This window comes from Marmota flaviventris, chromosome 4 (genome assembly GCF_047511675.1).
Source record: "Marmota flaviventris isolate mMarFla1 chromosome 4, mMarFla1.hap1, whole genome shotgun sequence".
In the NCBI taxonomy this organism is placed as follows: Eukaryota; Metazoa; Chordata; class Mammalia; order Rodentia; family Sciuridae; genus Marmota; species Marmota flaviventris.
Window position 1 is genome coordinate 26,515,266 of NC_092501.1, and position 14,227 is coordinate 26,529,492.

At 34.8% G+C, this 14,227-nt stretch overlaps 1 protein-coding gene across 7 annotated transcripts in view; it reads right to left on the reverse strand.

Annotated features, from left to right (window-relative positions):
• Positions 1–14,227, reverse strand: part of Btrc (beta-transducin repeat containing E3 ubiquitin protein ligase) — a 186,462-nt gene that overhangs the window by 132,077 nt on the left and 40,158 nt on the right. For 2 of the 7 annotated variants that reach the window (XM_071610973.1, XM_071610978.1), the window contains exons 2-3: positions 12,366–12,407; positions 6,141–6,217 (exon numbers count right to left, since the gene is read on the reverse strand). The exons of 4 other annotated variants lie outside the window; for them this stretch is intronic. The gene's annotated coding sequence lies outside the window, so the exon portion shown is untranslated. The remainder of the gene's footprint in view (positions 1–6,140; positions 6,218–12,365; positions 12,408–14,227) is intronic. One more of the 7 variants, XM_071610974.1, reaches the window with a different exon arrangement.

A 14,227-nucleotide genomic window follows, 5' to 3' on the forward strand; every position in this document is an offset into this window, starting at 1 on the left:
TTAAATATATATAATTTTTATTTGCCAATTATACCACAATAAAGAATAAAAAAATATATATTTTTGGAAACAAACACAGATGTGAGAAAATTCTAGGAAAAAGCCTATGTCAGGGTATACAGCTGCTGTCAATTTAGGAGTTAGCATTCTAACATATTAGAGCTCATGAAAACTTAAAAATAAATAAACTTTAAAATAAATAAATAAATGATGTTTCCACTTCATAAGTTTAATTTTATGTTTGAAACAAGTATTTTCCATTTTGTTTGTTTATTTGTATTTTGGAATATATGAATATACATAAAGAGATATCTTAAGGATATGGGACCCAAGTCTACAGAGAAAATTCATTTATGCTTGATAGACACCTTATATACATAGCCTGAAGGTTATTTCATATAATACTGCTAATACACCTGCATTTTCACTTCAACTAATCATAAGAAGTCACTTATGAAATTTTTCACATGTGGAGTCATGTCAGTGCTCAAAAAGTTGGACTTTGGAGCATTTGGGAGTTCAGATTTTTATATTAGATGCTCAACCTGTAACAATTATTTGCCATTTAAAGTTTAAATACAACTCATTTGTGAACTGCCCCCAAAATAAGAAATGTTGTGTGTTAAATTATAACTCACTAAATTGTGGTAATTTGTTATTTGGCAATAAACAACTAATACCATAAGCTACTGAATAAAGTAGAAATTCATGAATCCATTAATGATATTAAAAGTAAACTGAAAGATTAATGAACAGGATACTTAGTCTCCAAGTACCTCCCATTAAATACTTTACAGTAAAAAAACAAGTTGACATCTTAATCAACATTATAATGATCAACATTAATAACACAACAAATGAAAGAAAATGAAAATCAAGTCTTGATAATATGCAGTAAGAACATAAGATTACCTCTGTAATGTTCTTGTCAAAGACACATAAGTCACATAAGCTAGATATAATCATAAAAAAAAATCCAAACTCAAAAAACATTCAGTCGAGCAAGGTGGCACACGCCTGTAATCCCAGGAGCTAGAAAGGCTGACAGGAGGATCACGAATTCAAAGCCAGCCTCAGATCACCAGTTCAAAGTCAGCTTCAGCAAAAGCCAGGTGCTAAGTAACTCAATGAGATCCTGTCTCTAAATAAAATACAAAATAGGGCTGGGGATGTGACTCAGTGGCTGAGTACCCTGAGTTCAATCCCCAGTACAACCCCCCTCCCCCGCCAAAAAAACCTTTCAACAGAGATATATCAGTGGTAGAGTGTGTGCTTGGCATGTGCAAGGCCTTGGATTCAATCTCTGCATCAAAAACAACAACAACAAACACCTACAAAATACATAGCCTGTAATTCTCAGAGATGTCAATATCATCAAAGTCCAAGAAAAGACTGAATAACTAGTAACTATCCCAGACTAAAGGGAAAAAAAGGCATGATAACTAAATGCAATATGTGACTATGGATTAGGGTCCTTTTATCTAAAGGCCATAAATTAAGATTAACAGAGAAAAGTGAATGGGGACTGTAGATTAGATGACAAAATATTTATCAATATCAATTTCCATATTCTGAACCTTACTAGGTTATGTAGGAGAATGTTCTTATTTATAGGAAATATATATTCAAAGAATTTGAGGGTACAGTACCTTATTCTCAAATGGTTTATTTTTAAAATGTCATTAGATTTTTATACAACTTTTCTATAATCTGAGAATGTTTAAATAAAACATGGACAATTAATAAAAACTCTGAGATTTTGCTTTTGGCTATAATTTAGTAATTGTTATGAGACTAAATTTCATGGAGAAAAGAACAGTAAAAGCTAAATAAAATACAAAAGAAAACTGTTTGAAGGCATTAGAGAACCAATATATCTAATATTTTAGGGGGTCGAGATATTAAGCAGCTATCTGGATTAAGAAATTTATGCAGCCATTAAAAGAATGAAATTATGGCATTTGCCAGTAAATGGATGGAAAAGGATAACATCATGATAAGTGAAATTAGCCAAACTCAGAAACTCAAAGGTCGAATGTTCTCTCTCATAAGTAGAAGCTGGAGTAAAATACAGGAAAGGGGGGGTGGGAGGTACTGAGGGATAAGATTACATACAAACCAATGAGATACAATAGCCAAGTGAAAGGGATGTCTAGTAGAGGAAGGAGGGGTAGGGAATAAACAGGGAGGTCCATGAACTTAAATTGATTTCTATACATGTATGAGTTTGTCGGGATGACCCAACTGCTGTGTATAAACATTAAGCTATAATAAAAACAATAATAATAAAAAAAAGATACTGGGAGAAGTGAAATGCACTATGGAGAGCCAGACATTCTGTCCACAATTTCCCCTAAAGCATCTGCTAGCTTTGAAGTTTTACATACACAGAGCAAGATACTGGAAAACCAAGTTTAAAGCATATTTCAGCAGTCTAATGATGCTGGGGAGCTAAAAATTGAGAATGCAGGGCTCACCTAGGAGGAAGTACTCAGATATATTACAGGGGAAAAAAAAACAAAACTCTCAGCATTGAGCTAACACCATGGATCAGAAAAAGGGCACCAAAGAGAGCAGCCTCAATTCAACAAAAGGGATATGCTTATGAAAAATATTAAACCCTCTCTGAAGGAAGATATCACTGAGTCTCTAATATTTTCATTAATTTTTTTAATATTATCATTAAAAATTATCAAGCACTCAAAGTGAAGGGCTCAAATAACTGTGTTTTTTGGTTTTGTTTTGTTTTGTTTTTGGTACCAGGGATTGAACAACTGAGGGGTACTTGCCCACTAAGACACATCCCCAGCCCTATTTTGTGATTTAGAGACAGGGTTCTCACTGAGTTGCTTATTAGTGCCTTGTTTTTGCTGAGGCTGGCTTTGAACTCGTGATCCTCCTATTTCAGCCTCCCCAGACACTGGGATTACAGGCGTGGTCCACTGACCCCTTCAAATAACCAAATTTAAAGCCAAAAACAAACAAAAGTAATCTAAGCTAGGGTTACAGGCAGGAGAATCACAACTTTTGAGGCCAGTCTCAACAACTTAGGTTCTGTCTCAAAATAAAAAAAAAAGGGGGGGATATTGATATAGCTCAGTGATAGGCTCTATCCCCAGTACCACAAACTAAGCAAATAAAAAAACCAAACAGAGTCAAAGAGCCAAAAGGTAAGAACAAAACAGGTGCCGCTGACAGATGAATGGATAAAGTGGTATATGTGCATACAATTGAGTATTATTCAGCCTAAAGAAGGAAGAAATCTCTTACACATGCTGTAACATGGATGAACCTTGAGATGATGCATGGTGAATACAGCATTCACAAAAAGATAAAGTATGATTGCACTGATATGAGTTAACACGAATAGTCAAATTTTAAAACTAGAATGGTGGTTTCCAGGGGCTGGAAGGAGATGAAATAGGGAGTTGTTGCTTAATAGTATAGAGTCCAGTTTTGCAAAAGGTAAAAATTTCTGTAGACTGGTTGCACAATAATGTGAATGTAGTTAAACTAATGAATTGCATACTAAAGAATGGTTAAACTGAGTGTGGCAGCACATGCCTATAATCCCAGAAATTTGGGAGATTGAGGCAAAGGATCACAAATTCAAGGCCAGCCTCAGCAATTTAGGAAGACTGTCTCAAAATAAAAAATAAAAAGTGTTGGGGATGTGGCTCAGTGGCTAAGCACCCCTGGGTTCAGTCCCCAGTACAAAAGGGGGGGACTGTGTGGTTAAGAAGTAAACTTTGTGATTAATATATAGTTATAGATAGACAAACTTTTAAAAAAACAGTCTCCAAAGTGACAAGCATTGGAATGACCAGCCACGATTTTAAAACAACCAAGTTTAAGATAGTCCAGAAAACTGATGAAAAAGTAGAGTTGCACCAGAAAACTAGAATCTCTAATTTAAAACATACAATATAAGGAAATCCTATAATTAAAAAATATAAAAGTTGAAATTATGACTTCATCAGATTTGTTTAAGAGATTAGATACAGAGCAAGTGAGAATTTGTATGCAGGTTCTGCCTTCAAGCCACCATAGCACCAGCACATGGTACCAGGGATCAGGCTACAGCAGAAACAAAAAAAAAAAAAAAGAAAGAAAGAAAATAATGAGAATCACTGTGCTAAACAAGAGTCAAAAGATAGAAAAATAATATAAAAACTATGAATTACACAGTGAAAAGTGAATAGGAGTATTTGGATTCACAGAAGGAAAAAGAGAAATGGCACAAGACAACCTCTAAAAATATATTACAATTTTCAAAAACATGAAAATCACCAAGCTACAGACTCAAGAATCTTTATAAACATAAAAGCAAGCACCTTTTTTATGCCTTGGTGAACTGTTGTTCTAAGTTTAGATCAGCTTTTCATATTTTATCCTTTGTGTCTCTAACGTTGTAAAATATACTGGGAGCTTTTTTTTTTTTTTTAAGCCACTTTAGCCAGTCTAGATGAATTGCCCAGACTAGCCTTGAACTTGCAATCCTCATGTCTCAGTCTCCCAGTCACTGGGATTACAGGTGTGTTCCCAGCTTCCAGAAGACTTTAATGTAGTTATTTTCTTTAATATGAAGGTATTTTCTTCCATCTGGAACATATGCATCTTTTTCACGACTACTTTCCTCTTTTAAAATAAATTCATCTTTATTAAGTTCCTCCAGCTACCTACCTAGAGTCTATCAAATGGTGGCTATGTCAATATTACTATGTCAGCTAATTATTTAACCTTTCACTCAAATTTCAATAAGTGTTACCAATTTTTGTTACTTTGTTTCATCTCTATTAGCCAATTTCCACTTTCAATTTTTTATTTCTATAAAATATCACCAGGGCTTAACACTGTTAGGAGACAATCTGACTAAATGCTTCCTTGTCTACTAACATAGTAACATACATGCAAAAGGACTAATAACCAACATACTTTGTCATATGAGGTAGATTTGTTTTTCACATAGTGATCTGTAGAATGGAAAATCAGCCAAAATGTTTGTACTTCATATAGTTACTCAAAGTTAATATACCATGGTAACTGAAATTTGAACCATGTTATTGGGGCCTTGGTATTATTTCACTAAACTGTGATAACTAAAATTCGTGCATATCAGAACTAGGCAAAGCAGGACCTAAATTTGAATAAAACAGAAACTGAGTAAAAGACAAAAACTAGACTTCAGCTTCCACTATACAAAAACTGATTGGTACCAAACATGCCCTCCCACCATGGCAAGAAAACTAGATAAAATATGTGAAGCAGGTATTTTAAGACACTGGACGATATACAATGCCAGACCATAATGCCTGATGGACAAGAAACAAGTGAGGTGAACCTTAAAATTGTCCTAGCCTTCTCCCTGGGGGTACTCCAGTCTGCAACACCATAAAGGGAACCCCAGAGTAATGGCACTACTTACTTGAGGAAACAGAACAGAGTTTCTAGAAGCTAAAGAGACTAGAATTGGTGGGGCAGAGTATTAGAGAATAAGTTATGTAGAAAAAGGCTCCACATACCTGAATAGACCCTTTGAGTCTGTCTGTACATGTTGATACTCCACAAGATCAGGCAAAAAGCTATGTAACAGCTATCAGTGCAGCAACTAGAAATCACACAGACCTGGGTGACTTTTCTGTTCTGACCAGCCAAATTGCAGAAGCCTAACTGAACACCTAGGACATGTTGTAGGAGTCCCAGAAAGGTCATAAGTCAGTTGCATATAATGATGAACATTAGAATAAAGGCTATATCAAAAAATCTATCCAAATAAATCTTAAAATCTGCCACAATAGCACAAAATACTAAGTATAAATAGAGTTGCAAGCAACTCAATTGCCAACCAATATAAACTCTATATTCTTTCAAAAAGAAAATAAGCCAGTAACAGTGGTGCACGCCTGCAATCCCAGCAACTCGGGAGACTGACGCAGGAGGATCGAAGAATTCAAAGCCAGCCTCAGCAACTTAGCAAGGCCTTAAGCAACTCAGTGAGATCCTGTCTCCAAAAAAAAAAAAAAAAAAGCAGAGAATGTGGCTGAGTGGCTTAGCACTCCTGGGTCCAATCCCCGATACAAAAAGAAAAGAAAGGAAGGAAGGAAGAAAGACCAGAAAAATAGATGTATGGAGGTACACACCTGTAATCCTAGCTACTCCAGACACTGAGGCAGGAGGATCACAAATTCCAGGACAGCCTGGGCAATTTAGCAAGACCCTGTATCAAAATAAAACAGTTGGGAATGTAGCTCAGTGGCAGTGTTAGCCTAGGTTGCACAAGGCCTTGGATTCAATCCCCAGGACTGCCCCCCGCCAAAAGAAAAAAAAAAAGATTTTCCATAAAGCAATTCACAATGTTTGAAATCAAATCTAAGAATACTAGACAAGGAGCAGTAAAACATGACCCATAATGAGGAGAACTTTTTGTTTTAGACAATAGAAACAAATTCAGGGGGCGGGAGGGGGATGAAATTAGCAGACAAAAACATTAAAAACAGCTGTAATATGAACAAAGTGATGTAGAATATAAAGAGGATAAAATAAGTTTCATGGAAAAAAAATATAATACCTGAAATGATAATATCATGAGATGGGTTTAATTCAGGATTAAACACTGTGAAAGAAAAGAACACTGAACTTAAAAAAACACCAATAATAGGAAAGAAAGCACTAAGAGAAAAATCACTGAGGGGGAAAAAAAAATTGAACAAAGCCTAAGTGACCTGTGGGAAATTATCAAATGGTTCAATGTATGTATAACTGGTATCCCATAAATAAAAATGAGAAGGGAGTAGGGAAGAAGCAGAAAATACTTTTAAAAATTTTATCTTTTAGTTGTAGGTGGACACACAATATCTTTATTTCATTTTTATGTGGTGCTGAGGATCGAATCCAGTGCCTCTCACATGCTAGGTGAGCGCTCTACCACTGAGCCACAACCCCATCCCAAGAAAATACCTTTGAAAAATATATATTTCTATTATTTGGAAAACAGTAATAGATACAACCTATATAAAAACTATGAGAAGTGCTGCAAATATAATTATGTAAGTAAATATTTTAAAACTTTCTCACTGCAAACTTCTTTTAAAAATAATAATTTAAGTAAAAATACTAATGAACTGTGGTGTTCATTATATATGTAGAAGCAAAATATGATAGCAATAACAAAGAGTAGGAGTAGAAAATAGAAATACAATATATATGAAATGATATATTTCAAGGGAGTATATGATGAATTAAAGATGCATTTTGGTTTGCAAATCATATGTCCAATAAGAGTCTAGTATCCAAATGTATCAAGAATTTTTGGCTTGTGGATGTAGCCCACTGGTAAAGCACTTGCCTAGCATCCAGGAGGATCTGGGTTTGATTCCCAGAAACAAAAAAACACCTGGGTTCTTAGGCCAGGCACAGTGTACTCAGCTGGTCGTTCCAGCATTCCTAAAGTTGATGTGGAAGGATCACTTGAGTCCAAGAGTACAAAAATACCAGTCTTAGCAACATAGCAAGATTCTGTCTCAAAAAAAGAAAAAACTTTCCCAGCAACTTAAAAATGGCCAAAGGATTTGAATGGGTATTTCTCCAAAGGGGATATACAAATGATGAATAAACTGATTAAAAAGGGTGCTCAACATCATTAGTCATTAGGAAAATGAAAATCAAAACTACAAGGTACACTTCACACCCACTAGGATAGCAATATATATATATATATATTTTTTTTTTTTTTTAAATAAAAAGCAGAGTCATCCAGTTACTTCAGGAAAGGAGGATACCAGGAAATCCAGATTTATGGAAAGGAGTTTTACATCAAATTACAAAATAAACCCACAAGAGAAAACATCAATTGGCAAGGATATTGAAAAACTGGAACCTTACTACCTTGCTGGCAGAGTAAAAACTGGTTCAGCAACTGTGGAAAACATTCTAGCACGTTAAACAGAATTATTATGTGACCACTCCTAGCAATTCTACTCCTAGGTTTATAACAAAAAAAAATTGAAAACAGGTTCTCAAATACATGTACATGTAGGGTACAGCAACATTATTTTAAAAAGCCAGGGCTGTGGTTGTGGCTCAGCGGTAAAGCGCTCGCCTAGCATGTGCGAGGCCCTGGATTCGATCCTCAGCACCACATAAAAGTAAAGGTAGGTAGGTAGGTAAGTAAGTAAGTAAGTAACTAAGTAAATAAATAAATAACCAAAAGATGGAAACAGCCCAAATATTTATCAATAAATGAATGCATTAACAAATATGGTATGTAATAAATGAATTATTATTCAGCCACAAAAAAATGAAGTGCCAATACATGCTACAACACGAATAAACCCCCAAAATATTATGCTAAATTAAAGACAACAGAAAAAAGGTCACATATGCTTCCATTTATAATCCATATAGACAGAATGTAGATTGGTGATTGCTGGGGGCTGGATGAAGTAAATGGAAATAAACTGCTTAGTGGACAAGAGATTTTATATGGAATGATGGAAATGTTCTGAAACTAGATAGAAGTACTGACTGCAGAATATTATACCTTTATTTTATTTATTTTTATATGGTGCTGAGGATTGAACCCAGTGCCTCCCACATGCAAGGCAAGCACTCTGCCACTGAGCTACAGCCCCAGCCCATCAACTGCAGAATATTATGAATGTACTAAACACCACAGAACTGTTCACTTTAATTTTGTTATGTGAATTTCACCTTAATATTTAAAAATACATATGGTAATATTTAAAGGAACCAAAACAAAACAAAAATACCTACACTAAGCCAACAGAAAAGATAAAATGGAAAACTAAAACTTAAAAAATTCAAAATTAGGCAGAAAAAAATTTTAAAAAGGAAAAGCCAGTTGGGAAAAAAGCAAAATGGTAATTTAAAATTAACCATTCCAATAACTACACTAAATATCAATAGTTTAACCTATACTGTCCAAAACAGTAGTCATAGGTGGCTACTGAGCACTTATTCATGAATAGTACCAACTGAGATGTGCTATATCCATAAAATACCCACTGAATTTTGAAAACTTAATATTAAAAAGGTGGAGTACTAGAAAGTAACTCTATGGTAGAGTCCTAATGTTATTATGTGTAAAGCCCTGGGTTTGACCCCCAGCACCACAGTGGAAAAAAAAATAAGAAAAGATAAATATATCACTAATAACTTTATGCTGATTACGAATAACCTACAGTGGATTTAAAAATAAATCATGAAAATTTCATGTTTCTTTGTACTTTTTTGATGTACAAGAAAATTTAAATTTAAAATTATATGGTTAGCATCTACAATATTTCTCATGAAAATTTCACGTTTCTTTGTACTTTTTTGATGTACAAGAAAATTTAAATTTAAAATTATATGGTAAGCATCTACAATATTTCTACTAGACACTGGAAATCTAAACATTGAAAGAGAGACTGTTATGGGAGACAATCTTTGCTAGATACTCTTGTGAGAGAGGATTAGGATCTAGAAAATATATAAAGAACTCAAAGAATTTTACTCCAAAAAATTAAATAACCCAATTATTAAGTGGGTGAATGAATTAAACACATAATTCTCAAAAGAAGAAATACAGGGGTTGGGGTTGTTGCTCAGAGATATAGCACTCACCTAGCACATGTGAGGCCCTGGGTTCGATCCTCAGCACCACATAAAAATAAATGAACAAAATAAAGGTATTATGTCCAACTACAACTAAAAAATAAATATTAAAAAAAAAAGAAGGAAATACAAGGCTAGAGTTGTAGCTCAGTGGTAGAATACCTGCCTAGAGAAAACGTGTGAGGCACTGGGATGATCCTCAGTACCACATTTTAATTAATTAATTAAACAAAGGTATTGTGTCCATCTACAACTAAAAATTTTTTTTAAAAAGAAGAAATACATAACAACCAATAAAAAAAAAATTAAAAAAAAAAAAAAAGAAGAAATACAAGGGCCAGGGCTGTGGCTCAGTGGTAGAGCACTTGCCTAGTATGCGTGAGGCACTGGGTTCGATCCCTGGCATCATATACAATAAACAAATTAAAAAAAGATATTGTGTCCATCTACAACTACAAAAATATTTTTTTAAAAAAAGAAGAAGAAATACAAATGGCCAACAAATATGTGGAAAAAAAAATGTTCAACATCATTAACAATTATGGAAATGCAATCAAACTACACTGCACTGGGCATGGTGGTGCACACCCGTAAATCCCAGCAACTCAGGAGGCTGAGGTAGGAGGATTATAAGTTCAAAGCCAGCCTTAGGAACTTAGCAAGGCCCCAAGCAACTTATCGAGACCCCATCTCAAAATTTTTTTTAAAAAAATTTATTTTAAAGGGCTAGGGAGAAAAAAAAAGCGGGGAGGTCTAGGGAGGGCTGGGGATATAGCTTAGTTGGTAGAGTGCTTGCCTAACATGCACAAGGCCTTGGGTTTAATCCCCAGCACCACAAAAAAGGGGAGGGGGGGGTAGAGTTAGAGGTCACTGGTGAAGTACCCCTGGGTTCAATCCCTGGTACAAAAAAAAAAGAAAAAGAAAAAAGAAAGAAAAACCCTACAATGGGATTTCACTTCACACCAGTCAGAATGGCAGTCATCAAGAATATTGGGGCTGGGGATGTGGCTCAAGTGGTAGCATGCTCGCCTGGCATGCATGCGGCCCGGGTTCGATCCTCAGCACCACATACAAACGAAAATGTGTCTGCCGAAAACTAGAAAATAAATATTGAAAAATTCTCTCTCTCTCTCTCTTGCTCTCTTAAAAAAAAAAAAAAAAAAAAGAATATAAATAATAATAAATGCTGGAGAGAATGTCAAGGAAAAAGAACACTTTTACACTTTTGGTAGAATTGTAAGTTAGTAAAACCACTGTGGAAATAAATATGGAGGTTCCTCAAAAAATTAGGCATAGAACCACCATATGACCTAGATATACCACTCCTTGGTTTTTATCCTGAAGAGTTAAATCGATCATACTACAATGATAGATACATACATACCCTTGTCTATAGCAGTACAATTCACAACAACCAAACTATGGAAACAGCCTAGGTGTCCATCAATGGATGAATGCATAAAGAAAACATGATATTTACACTATGGAGTTTTGTTCAGCCATAAAGAAAAATGAAATTGTCGTCTGCAGGAAAATGGATAGAACTAGAGACCATCATGTTAAACGTACTACGTGAAACCCAGGATAAGAGTCCTATTTTTCTCTCATATGTGTACTTTAGTGAGGAAAAAGGAAAAGAAAGGTGTGTCTAGATTTCATGAAAATCAAAGGGAGATCAGTACAGGAAAGTTATTAAAGGATGAGAGTTGGGGAAGAGGTGGGGGAGCTCTGAGGAATGATATTGACCGAATTATATTGTTATATTGTATGCATGTACGAACACATAACAACAAATCCCATCATTATGTACAACTGTAATACACCAACTAAAAAAAATGTGAAGGGAACAAAACAGCTAGGAAAAAAAAACAGAAAACATCAAGAATACAAACAGTAACAAATATTGGAGAGGATGTGAAGAAAAAGGAACACTTTTACACTACTGGTGAGATTCTCAAAAGATATAATAACAATGTATAAAGTTTAAAAAAGATATATCAAAAAAAAGTCATTAAAAAAACCAAATGACTACTAATATCAAAGTATACTTCTGAGCAAAGTATGTAAATAGCAATAAAGAGGGTTATTTCATAAAGATAAAGAGGTCCCTTTATTAAGAACAATAAGAAAAGTATATTGCTAATGATTAAAAAAAAAGGTTCAAAATACAAGAAGCAAAATAGGGGGTAAAATTCAGTGGCAGGGCAAATGTCTAGCATGTTGGAAGTCCTGGGTTGAATTCCCAGGTATGAAGAGGGAAAAATAAAGGCAAAGTACATAGAACAAAGGGAAAAAAAAATACAAAAATCTGCAATCCATAGTGTGAGATTTCAAGGTACCTTTCAGCTACCTCACAAAATAAACAAAAAAATGAACAGCATGATAAATGAACTTGACCTAATGACTTAAACTAGAACACTGTCTCCAAGAACTGCAGCATATAGATTCTTTTCAACCACACTTACTACAAAAGCAGATGGACCAGGAAGCAAGTTCAAAGGAGTGAACCTGCAAAATATGCTATTGACTAGCATAAATCAGTATCAAAAAGATAACGAAAAGAGGTTCTGGTTCCATGTAACGTGGAGAAAGCACACTGCCTCCTATATTTTCCACTAAATGCAGCTATAAAAAATGGACAAAACATATGAAGCAGCTATTTAAGGACTCTGAAAAGTCAAAACAAAAGTAGCAGGAAGATAGGGATGAATTTGACATAACACTGAAAAATAATAAAATAATAAATATACCTTTCTATTATTCCTCCAATATCCATCAATCTGAACTGCAGCCTGAAACTCAAAAGCAAGTATTAGTATAGGTAAAGAGAGTTCCAGGAAAAAACTAATTCTAGCTCAAACAGCAAAGAAGGGGTACGAATAGTGGAAATCTCCCATTTTTCTTTTAAGTTTTCTCTGTTCTCTCCAAGCAATCCCTTCATGCAAGTCACAGTATGCACAGAAATCCACAGAAATTTAAAATTCTGAAGGGTAAGAAAAACTTCCTCTTCGGTCAGAGGGGCTGTGATCCTAAAAGGGAAAAGTGAAACCTCATTATTTATTTCTCCTACTCCCACATCCTCTCATCATTTAGCCCCAGATGCAGTATCATATGCAACTTTCTGACTGAAGTACTGAGGCCCAGAGAACCAAACAGTACTGGGAGCTCTTGGAGAAGATGAAGCCAGAAAAGTAACTCCATAAAGTGATTAAGGAAGTCCTATGCTTACCCACAAGCTGTACACGAGTAGATGTCAAGACAGACTAATATCCATATCCCAGGTTGACTACTATGTGGCACACACATGGAATAGATTTCAGTGGCACTTCAAAGGCTTTCAAAATGGGATAAAAACAGAAATCAAACTTCTACAGAGGGAGTGAACATTTGTTCACTGGCATGTCTAAGGCTCTGGTTCAATCCCCAGCACAAACGGTGGGGGGGGACCTACAGAATGCTGTCTGACTTTAGAAGTTGAGCCTAACAACGTTGAATACCAGATAAATCAAAACCAAACATTTTTATTGGATTTAAACAAAACTCAGAGATTTATAATATTAAAAGTGTTGAGGATACAAACCCAAAAGTGGTTTGCATACCAAAAAAGGGGGGAGTTTCAACTGGCCTCAATAGATGCCAATATCAAAATGATGTAGATGTTAGAATTAACAGCTAGAATAAAAAGATTCCAATAACTAAGGGCAAACACTCTTGAGAGAAAGTAGTATCAGCAAAGAAACAACAGATTAAAGCAGCAGCAATGAAAATGTAAGAAAACTGAATAAAAACTCACTGAATGGGCTTGGGCTCCACAGCAGCAGAAGGGAGATTACAAAACAATATTCCTTATGATCATACAGGCAAAAATTCACAAAAAGCTGGCAAATAAAATCCAGCAATATACAAAAAGGATCATATACCACAAAGTAGTCAGATTTATTCTTGGAAGGCAAGGGTGGTTGTATTGAGTCCTATAGATATTCTAATGCCTGGCTCTGGGTCCTTGGGGGGCCTAAATGTACATCTTCCCTTTTAGTTCCATGAGTTCTGTACCCTTAAATTAGTTGCCTCTTCTTGTTGAAAGAGGAAAAGAGACAATCTTTTACTTAAAACCAAAATTAACTGATAAACTTAGAAATATATTTTTCAAAATGAGTATCATCCCCAGAGTAGATATGATGGAAGCCAGTTATTCCAACAATGCCATTAATGCTTGAAAAAAAATTTTAATCTAGGCCTTCTAAAATGAAACCCGATTGACTTCATGAATACTAAATGAGTCCCTACCTTTAAAAATCAGATTAAAATCTAGTAGAAAAACAAAGAGACTTAAAGGTTTAGCTACCACATGTCAACATTTATAAACATTACAAAACACTAGACAAATTAAGATTAAAATATAAAATATTACTAGTTTAATATTATTGTTATACCATACAAACTCATATACTGTTCTTAAAAACTTCTGGAAGCCCACCGTTGCATACATAGTAAAAGTATTCAAAAAATTTTTGGTGAAATAAACTGTTGAATCGTCATAACTGAGAGAAAGTGCAACACTAATCCAGGAATGAGACTTGTCCTCAAACCAATTGTATGACCTTGAGCAGTT